Source organism: Quercus lobata, chromosome 6 (genome assembly GCF_001633185.2).
Source record: "Quercus lobata isolate SW786 chromosome 6, ValleyOak3.0 Primary Assembly, whole genome shotgun sequence".
Classification (NCBI taxonomy): Eukaryota; Viridiplantae; Streptophyta; class Magnoliopsida; order Fagales; family Fagaceae; genus Quercus; species Quercus lobata.
In genome coordinates, this window is record NC_044909.1 from 16347164 (window position 1) to 16357815 (window position 10652).

Here is a 10652-nt window from a genome sequence, read left to right on the forward strand (position 1 = left end):
TCCTAGAACATTCTCCTGGATGGCAGACCATCTCTTCGGACCTCGACTTTGGTTAGCCGAGGAGGCATTCATCCTCGGCCCACCCTCTTGGTCCCTTATGACCAAAACTAACTTCTTCATTTACTAACATGGACTCCCTTGACAGTGTTTACTCCTCGGATGACCTTTCGTCTTCGGATTGGATCCCAAGCCCAATATATACATAGATAATGAGTTGCTGGGCCCAATACCCCTACACCCACGAAACCTAAAAATGACCAAAATACCCTCAAAGTATGAAAATTACCAAAATACCCCCCTAAACCTAAAAAATAACCGAAAATACCCTCTAAACCTTAAAAAATGACCAAAATACCCCTGAAACTTATAAAATAACCAAAGTACGCTCTAAACCTAAAAAAAATGACCAAAATAGCCAAAAATTATAAAAATGAGTATTTTGGTCATTTAGGGGTATTTTGGTCAGTTTTAGGTTTGAGGGTATTTCGATCATCTTTTAGGTTTAGGGTGTATTTTTATCATCATATAGGTTTTAGGGCCATTTTTTGTCATTTTATAGGTTTCAGGGGTATTTTAGTCATTTTTTAGGTTTTGGGGGGTATTTTGGTTTTTTCCTTTAGGATTAGGGGTATTTTGGTAATTTTCAAGCATCAAGGCTATTTCGGTCATTTTTTAGGTTTTGAAGGTATTTCGGTTATTTTTTAGGTTTAGGGGTTATTTTGGTAATTTTATTTTTGTTTTGGTGGTATTTTGGCCAGATTTTAGGTTTCGGGGGTATTTTGGTCATTTTTTAGGTTTCGTGTGTACTTTGGTCATTTTTTAGGATTTGGGGGTTTTGGTCATTTATTAGGTTTAGGGGATATTTTAGTAATTTTTAGTGGTTTTTGAGCATATTTGGTGATTCTGGGGGTATTTTGGTCATTTTTGAGGTTATTTCATGGGTATTTTGCTCATTTTAGAGATTTTGGGATATTTTGGTCATTTTAAAGGTTTCATGGGTATTTTGCTTATTTTAGAGATTTTGAGGATATATTGGTCATTTTAGTAGTTTTTGAGCATATTTAGTGATTTTATAAAAATCGACTTTGGATAGAGTATGGATATCTATGGATAAACAGATCGGTAACAATTGGGTATGGATACTAATTGGGTAAGGTAATCGGATATCCATGGATAAATTAATTGGGTCGGGTATATATGGGTATACCCTACCCATGGCCATCCTTAATTATTTGTAAACAACAGGTGACGAACACTTATTTTGTCACCAAAAACACCTCCATCTTAATATTGGATGATGAATTTGGAATTTCGTCACCTCCGATTAGTCTTTGGTTAAACAATAGGTGACAAAAATTTATTTCGTCACCAAAAACACCTACATCCTAATATTGGGTGACGAATTTAGAATTTCTTCACCTCTGGTAAGTCTTTGGTGATGTGAATATTTCGTCACCCTAGGTTTGCCTTTTTTTTCATGACCTATAGTGATGAAATAAAGATTTCCTCACCAATTTGTACATCTTTGGTGACAAAATATTGATTTCTTCACCCAATTTTAAAACTTTTATAATATTTGGTGACGAATTCTTCTTTTCCTCACTAGATTTCGTCATCATAGCCCACTTTACTTGAAATCCATCAAACAACCCACTTCGACGTCAAGCCACCATCACCTTGCCTTTGCCACTAATGAGAAATGCAAACCATACCCAAAATCCATCAACACAAAAATCATCCACTCACCATATCCACCGCAATCCGACCCACCAAAAGCAACTTTGCCACAATCTGACCCCCAAAAACTCAACTCGACAATCTTAAAGTAGGTGGAGATCTATTCGATGAATGGTTCTCATCTCTTCAATCTTTGTCTTGAAGGGTGATTTTCGAATCTGAAGAATCGAGTCATATTTAGTAGGGAGTGGCGCCACTGGTGGTCTATTGCTGGTGGGTGTTGTCATTGGTCTCATTGGTTTGGCTTGGGAGAGTTTGAGAAAGGGAGAGAAGAAGTGTGAGAGAGTGAGAGAGGAACTGAGGAGAAGAGGGAGAAAGGATTGGGAGAGAGGGAGTGAGAATTTTGTAAAATGTTTTATAGTTGATTTTTTGGTAAAATATTTTACAAGTTTTTATGCACAAACTTTGGTCAAATTGAAAATATTTTACATGCAAAGAAACACTTGAAAATAGGAAAATATTTAACAGAAAATATTTTACATTGAAACAAACGGAATCGCATGTTATTTATATTTTTAACACATGTGTCAAATTTCGTGTTAATTGGATGTTATTTACTATTCGAACTCTATTTGTTTCGCTGGAAACCTATCTATATAGATAGTTTTCCACATTTTCCAGTGTTTGGTTGCACAAAAAAAATTTAGTTAATGGAAAACTATCTTTAGTCAATGGAAAAACCTAATAAAAACAAGGCTTATTTTCTATGGGATGTTTTTCAAAAAATTTTTTTGGAAAACAATCTCTCTCTCACGCATCACGTCTTCTATAAATATTATATTTTTCTTTACCCTATGTAGCCGCCGGAAACAACTTATTTTGGCACCTACTCTATCTCACAGTCTCATGGTCAGCTCTCAGTTTTCTCCCTTCTCTTTGCTCTTTCTCTCCTCTCATATTCTCACTATCTGTCCCCCTCTGGTCTCTCCTATTTTTAGTTTTCACAAATCTCTCTCTATCTGTTTCTCACGGTCAACAACTCTTCCTTGCACTGGTAATATTTCATTCTTCTCTACAAATTCTTAAATTTTATAGTTTGCTTTCTGTGTCGCTAACGATATATATAGTAATTTCATATTTTTATAAGTTTCTTGATTTCAATTACAGTATTCCCATGTTCAACGTTTTTTAATATTAAATTTTATAACCTTTGGCATTTGTTGTGGGGCGGGGGGTAGTTTGAGTTGAGAATTTGTATGAGAACAAATAGACTATAGTTTAGGTGTTTCATATGGTTTTTGATGTTTGTGTTTGATGATTTTGACAGTCAAGCATGTGGGCATGCTCAGACATCCAGAATTCTAATTAATAAACTCAATAGATATTTTTTTAACATTATGAAGATAGTTTGCTATTGAAGATTGAGCTGGATTTTGAGTTTGAATTTATGTACAATCTTACACGCTTATGAGCAAACTTTTGATTTGGTCTAGTGATTATTGTTATTATTGTTTTCCATGATACAATTTGTTGTTTTGCCTACTCTATTCGCAATTTAGTCTCTTAAGATTTGCATGGCTGGTTCTTGTTTGTGTGTGTTTCAGTATACTTGATTATATTCTTCTCGGTTTGATGGATTCCTGTTTGGACTACTGCAGAATTTTGAGCTTGCTTTTATTTTTTTTATCACTGTGAATTATGTAGATTGTGTAATGCTCTATTAGTAATATTAGAATCCTCTCTCAATGTCTAGGGAATTAAAATTATTAAAGAGTTGTTGTTGTTGTTGTTTTTTTTTTTTTTTTTTTTTTTTTTTTTTTTTTTTTTTTTTTTTTTTGTCCTTCTTGTATTTAGAAAGTTCCTCATTTGCCAATTGGAAATTGAGGAGTCAACTGACTCGGGCATGTCAAATTAAGGTAATACTTGTTTAGTATCTCAGGTAGAACATCACTAGCAGAATTAGTTTGCTAGATAAAGCTATATTTGAAACAGCATAGTCAAAGGCAAATGGCAAAGTTAAGGTGCCAAGTCTTTGTATCACAAGAGGCATGAGGTATCAAAAAGGTGCTCACCCAAGTGAAGCAAGGTGCCAAACTCTATATAATGAACTCAAATCATATGTGTCTAATACTCATTAGGCATAATTTAAATTTTTCTAACTAGTAGGAGGCTCTACTAATTAATCTATGAATAGACTTTACAACAATATGAAAAAATTTCAAAAAACGAGTAAGGGCAAATGTCCCTCCTTCACCATCTATTACCTAGTCAATTTTTAGCCTCTAATAACAAACTCAATGGTTATTGTTTCTAGTACTTATGGAGTGATGATGTTGTTACCTTATAGTTTAGTCTCATCAAACTTAAAGTGGTCATTTTTTTTATGAAGTGTTTTCTTTAGGTACCTGTATATATGAATGCTTTCTCGTCAATTTTTTTTTTTTGGAAATATAGATGGATAACCCATCACTTCCTGTTGCCATAATGGGGGCAGCTACATCTGTTATTGCTTTGGGTGTTGTTCTTTTGAAAGGACTAAGATCTAGAAGAGTTATGCCTAGAGAACCTCATGTCAATCGAGAGTATGAAAGAGAGATATATATGAATGATATTCTTTGTAGAGGTGATATGCGTTGTCTCTATCATATAAGGATGAGACCCATTGCTTTTTATGCACTATGTAAAATTTTGAGCAAGAATAATCTACTTCAAGAGACCATTCATATGTTTATTAAAGAACAAGTGTTAATTTTTGACACATTATTGGGCATGATGTGAGGTTTCGAGTTGTTGGTGGGAGGTTTTATAGAGTAGTTGAGACAGTGCACCAATACTTTAGGCATATCCTTAGAGCAGTTTTGCAATTATACAAACACATGATTAGAGAGCCTGACAAAGATACACCCTTGGAGATAAGAAATAGCAACAAGTTTAACTCCTATTTTAAGGTAAATTCCAAAGGCTTTCATTTTCCTCATTTTTTTTAATTTATTTATATACATATAAAGATATAAGATAAATGTAACTTATATTGGTCGTAATTAGGATTGTGTGGGAGCTATTGATGGAACTCATGTTTATGTATCTGCTCCAATTCAAATACAAGGAAGGTTTTGTGGCCGAAAGGATGGAACAACACAAAATGTCCTCGCTGTTGCTACCTTTGACTTAAAACTCACTTATGTATTAGCTGGTTGGGAAGGAAGTGCACATGATTCACGTGTCTTAAATGACGCACTCTCTAGGCCAAGGGGATTAAAAATTCCTGAAGGTATTATAGGAGTAGAAAGTGATTTTATTATGGATAATAGCTTTTGGAGTGATGTCTTTTCCTTTTAACTTTGAACGTGTAGGTAAATATTATCTTGGTGATGCTAGTTATGAAGTTCGGAAAGGAATTATATCCCCTTATTGTGGTGTTCGTTACCATTTGAAAGAGTTTAGTGATAACCCACCAAGAAATGACAAAGAATTATTCAATCTTCGCCATTCTTCTTTACGCACTAGCATTGAGCGTTGTTTTGGGGTTTTGAAGAAACGTTTCCACGTGTTAGATGCAGAACCTTTTTGGTCATTCCCAACACAAGTGGATGTAGTCTTAGCTTGTTGCATAATTCACAATCATATAATAGGAGTTGACCCTTTAGACTCAATTATGAGCAATGGGCTTCGTGGTAGTCCACTTGCAAATGACAGTACAAGTAGAAAAGTCCAAAAATCACAAAGGGAAGCCCAAGAAGAAAATGGAGAATGGGTTCAAAAAGGGGATAATATTTGTCGTAAAATGTGGGAGGATTATAATGCTATGGAGTGATTTCATACTCTTTATATTAGTTGGTTGTGTAATGGATTTTTTTTTTTGTTTCATATTATCAAGACTTTTATGTTACAAATATTTTTGTTTGGCATGGACACCCCTAGTTCATATTTTGTATTGAATATTATTTATATTCTTGTTTCATTTTGTCTCATTTTTCTTGTAAATATCATTGTAATAGAATTGCAATGGGAAATAAAAAGGATACTCAGAAGGTCAAGGACACCAAGACCAACTTCAGGTGGTCACAACCAATGTAGAATTTATTACTTGAGATACTTGCATATGAGGCTCTTCATGGAAATAAGCAATCCAACACATTTAAACATGCATCATATGCTAAAGTAGCTGAAGCAATTACTGATAAATTTATGACTGAATGTACTCCAAAGCATGTGGAACATTGTTTTAAAACACTCAAAACCAATTGGAATACAATTGCATTACTTCGTAATAAGAAAAACGGGTTTGGATGGAATGACGATTTGAAAATGATCACCTGTGATAGGACAGTGTATGATGAAGAAGTCGAGGTAAGAAACTTTTATTATTTTTATTTTATAGGTAGAAACTTTTTAGTTTGTATCATTGTAAAGTTTAAATTTTTTTAATTATTCTTATTGCTCTCATATTAGTTTTTGATTCTTTTCCTTTTTTTTTTTAATTGTTTCTTTTCCTTTCTTTACACAGGCACATCCAAATCATGCACAATTTCTAAACAAGAAAATTGAGATGTTTGATGAGATGGCTTTGGCTGTGGGTAAGGATATGGCTACAGGAGGTTTTTCCAAGGGAGTAGGTGATATAGGTGTAGAAGCATTGGATGACTCACCTCCGCTTGTTGATGTTGATGTTGATGACATATCCAAAAAGAAGCAAGTTGATCCCTCACATGTGGCCTCAAATGAAATAAGGTCTCACAGGAAACGAAGTCATGCTACTATGATTGAAGATGCCATTTACCAAGATTTGTCCATACAACTTGCTAAGGTTGCTTCTACAATAGAAAAGATTTCTGAAAATCAACTAAATTTTGGTATTCTTTATGAAGAAGTTATGAAGATGGATGGGTTTGAAGAAAATATGCTTGCATCTGCATTTGACCATTTGAATGGGGATGAAAAACAAGCAAGGTCATTCATGTTGAAAAATGACAAGCTCCGTAGACAATGGCTGCAAAACTTCTTTGACAACTATTTAAGCCAATTTTGATCATGTAGGTGCATTTTTGTTAGAATTTATGCTTTTCTATTTGGGCAATTTGGCATTTATCAAACTATTTGGCGTCTAGTTTGTAGGTTTTGAGATCATTTTAATGGGTATTGGTTTGCAACTTTTAGTCCTTTCATTTCATGGGCATGTGGATCTGGAAGCAACTTTTAGTCCTTTTGTTGGCTAAAAATTATTTTAATATGGAATAAATGGTTTGCCATTGTTACTAGTGGATATTGATTGCATAATTTTGGTGGTTAATAGTGTAAGTGCCATGCTCAATCATGACAGGAAGCTGAGAAAGCTATCTACTACAAAGGTGTGGGATGGTAAAACTCAAGCACTTCTTGCCACTATGCGTATTTCTGTTCACTTGGTATTGATGCTTAGAGTTCCAGAGCCACAAAAATTGCAATGGTATAGCTGCAATGAGATAGTTTTCTAAAAAAATAAGATAGTTTTCCAAAAAATGTTTGTACATACCAAACACTAGAAAACATTCTCAAGCCCATTTTCAAGGTCGTTACCAAACACCAGAAAATGAGATAGTTTTTCAAAAAATGTTCTCTAGAAAATGACCTATTTTCCAAAAAAACATTGATGCTAAAACAAACAGAGCGTATAAATAAACTTATAATTTTAAGAATAATTTAAGACTACAAAAATTTTAAATTTAAAAATTTCATTAATAACATAGTTATTGATCTTTGATTTTCTAGAAATTTTGAAAGTATAAAGGATATAAGAAGAAAACGTAATCCAATAGTAGACTTGTCAAAATTCACATTTAATAAAAAAAAAAATTTGAGTGGAGACGTTGTAGTCATTGGCTACAACCCAAACTTTCCATTCATAAATGTCTAATGACTAGCATTTTGACTTTGAGTGGTACTAGAAATATTACAAAATTTACTATAGAACCTTTACAAACTATTGTGTCAAAAAAAAAAACATATAATTTATTATATTATTAAATCCACTAATTATTCATTATCATATCAATTTGTATGCCTTTGGCTATAAAATTTGTAATCTTTTTAATATTTTTCCTTTACTTCTGTCAATCTTCAATGCCAAATTATTGAAACAAATTTGTGATATATACATATAACGGCTCACATTGCTAGACAACAACTTGAACTTAATAAATAAATTAATTTTATATATATATATATATATATATATGGGGGAAAATGGGCTTTTGGCTTTATTTTTTAAAATATCTAGCACAATGTCCTTGTTTTGAAACTCAATTTTCTAAAAATCGAGTTTTAATGTAACTCGATTTTCTAAAAATCGAGTTCTAAGTAAGTTTCAATCATCTAACGGGTGCTCCTCTAGCATGGCAAAAACTTACCTAGAACTCGAAAGAACTTGATTTTTAAAAAATTGAGTTTCAAAACAGGGACAATTTACTAGATATTTTAAAAAATAAGGGCAAAAGAGTGATCCTCTGATTCGATCTCCTTAAAAGACTTGTTGATTGGAATTGTGGTGATATGATTTTGACTTGAACACAAAATATCCTTCAATTTAGTTGAAGGATGGATTGAAGATTACTGAAATGGAATTACAATGAATCTCTAGTTATGAGCTTGTTAGAAGTCCTTTGTTCTTCACGTTCTTCGTGTTCTTCATCTTCGAAGGTTTGTGGTGGAAGTTTTTCGAGGCTTTAGAGGCTTGAATCCGTGGAGCTTCACTGATTTGTGGTTGTTTGAGGTTTCTAGAGGCTTTTGAGCTTAATTCCAGTGAACTTTGAGATCTAGGAATATGTTTTGGATGATTCCTCTTTGAATGTTCTTTGTATTTGAAGGTTTGTAATGGAAGTTCTTCAGGGCTTTGGAGACTTGAATCCGTAGAGCTTCGTTGATTTGTGATTTGTTGATGTTTTCGGACACTTTGAGCTTGATTCCCTCAAACTTTAGGATCTAGGCAAATGGTTTGGATGATTCTGCTTCGAATGTTCTCCGATTTTGGGGTTGAAGTTCTTGAAGCTCTTGAAGACTTTGAGGCTTGATTCTTGCAGAGCTTTTTCACTTCTGAATCTTGGTTCCCTTAAATGTCTTAGGAAGGCTTCTATTTATAAGAGTTTGGAGGTGGGTGAGCGACATGTGGCGGAGTTTGATTGGTGACACATGTCACAGCCTGATTGGTCCGCTTATGTCATCGCTTACACGTGCTGGACTGCTTGTGTCATCGCTTACACGTGCTGGATTGATTAAGTCATTGCTTAAACGTGCGCTGATGCGTGATTGGTTTTTGCATGACACTTGGCAAATTTTCGTTGGCTTCCAAATAGTGATAGTGAAACCTAGGAGTAGTACGTGGTGCTTTGTAATTGGCTGTATTTTGTGGACTTGGTAATGTGACGTGTCAGCTTGTGATAGGTTGAGAATTTCCCCTCTTTACAGTAATTTAATAGTAGATTTGTCAAAATTCACCTCCAATAAAAAAATATATCGTGTAAATTTGTAACCTAATACTACAATTAATTTTGTAACTAAACTTTTACCTTATTCAATTTAAAATTAAAAAAAAAAAAAAAAAGAGAAAGGAATTTGACAAAGACCGAGACAAATGTATGCAAAAACTATGTGAAAAGAGCATTCTAGATTTCTAGTGCAATGTGTAATACATTATTACTTCTTATAATTTCTATCCTACGAGTAAAATTCATCTTGTCGTTGATAGTTGACGCATGACAGTTGACTCAGCATAATGAGGTAGTACATACTATGTAATTAAATTTTAAATTAAAGGCGGAAAACCATTTTCATTCCTACATTTTCACGCGATTCCCACTTTGGTCCCTATCTTTTATTTTCACTGCTTTTAGTCCCTAAAATCAAAAAGTGATTATGTTTTTGTCCCTACTGTTAGTGCCCTAATGGCAAAATCCTAAGTGGTAGACTAAACATCCTATTAGCTGATGTGACGCTGATGTGACGATTAAAATATTATTAAAAAAATATTATTTGGAATTTTTATATGCCACGTCAACATTTTAATTTTTTACAAAAAGCCATGTCAGAAAATTTAAACCAAAAAATAAAATAAATTAAAAAAACAAAACTTAAATCTAATTGAAAAACGGTTTTTAAAAAAAAAATCTAATTAAAAAACAAACACAAACACAAAAATAAGCTTCCCAAATCTCATATCAAATCAAATTTTCTTTAACCTTAATTCTTTTTCTTTTTCTTTTAATCTCATCTCTAAACTCTCTCTATCTCTAATTTTCTCTTTCTCTCTTCACCCTCGACGAAATCTCTCTCAAACCTAAACTCTCTCAAAATCTCATCTCCACCGACTGCCAAACTTCAATCTAACCCAAACTCTCTCAAATCATAGTGATGAGGTCACTGCCATCAAACTCGTTCAAGACTCAGTGAGGTCGCCGCTGCCGTCAAAGAAAGAAAACCCATCGCGAAGGTCCATCGATTCGATAACTCACCATAGTCGCCGATTCAGTATGGCTCCGTTGTACGAAACCCCAATCATCGATTTGGTATTGGAGCCCAAATCAATGGTTGTGAAGCCAAGATGACCCCAAACTCTTTAATCTCATAATCTCATTTCTGCTCAAACTCAGACCCAAATGGCTCAAACTCTCTCTAACTCATAGATCATCGTCTCTCTATCCTAGATCGGTAAGTCTCTCTCTTTCATCTCTCTATGTCTCAACTCAGTGGTGCAGATTGTGGTGGAGATATGTATTTCGACGGTTGGTTTGTGGGTTTGTGGTGTATGTTGATTTTTGGGGTTGTGGGTTTGTGGCAATGTTGTATTCCGATGTTGATTTCTGGGTTTGTGGAGTGCATGGAGGCCGAAAATCTGGGTTTGAGTTTTGTGTTTTTTGTGTTTGGTTTCAAAGCATAAGAAAATCTTGTTGAATGCTTGTGTTTTGTAAATTTTTATGGGCATGTCTTTTTATTTTGTAAATTTG

The 10652-nt window shown here is 33.8% G+C and overlaps 1 long non-coding RNA gene across 1 annotated transcript; it reads left to right on the plus strand.

Annotated features, from left to right (window-relative positions):
* The first annotated feature begins 2542 nt into the window (after window positions 1-2542).
* On the plus strand, window positions 2543-6247 carry LOC115994460. The gene is made up of 4 exons (XR_004093219.1): window positions 2543-2586; window positions 2676-2731; window positions 5676-6027; window positions 6185-6247. It is a non-coding gene; the product is annotated as an uncharacterized LOC115994460 (long non-coding RNA).
* The last annotated feature ends 4405 nt before the right edge of the window (window positions 6248-10652 follow it).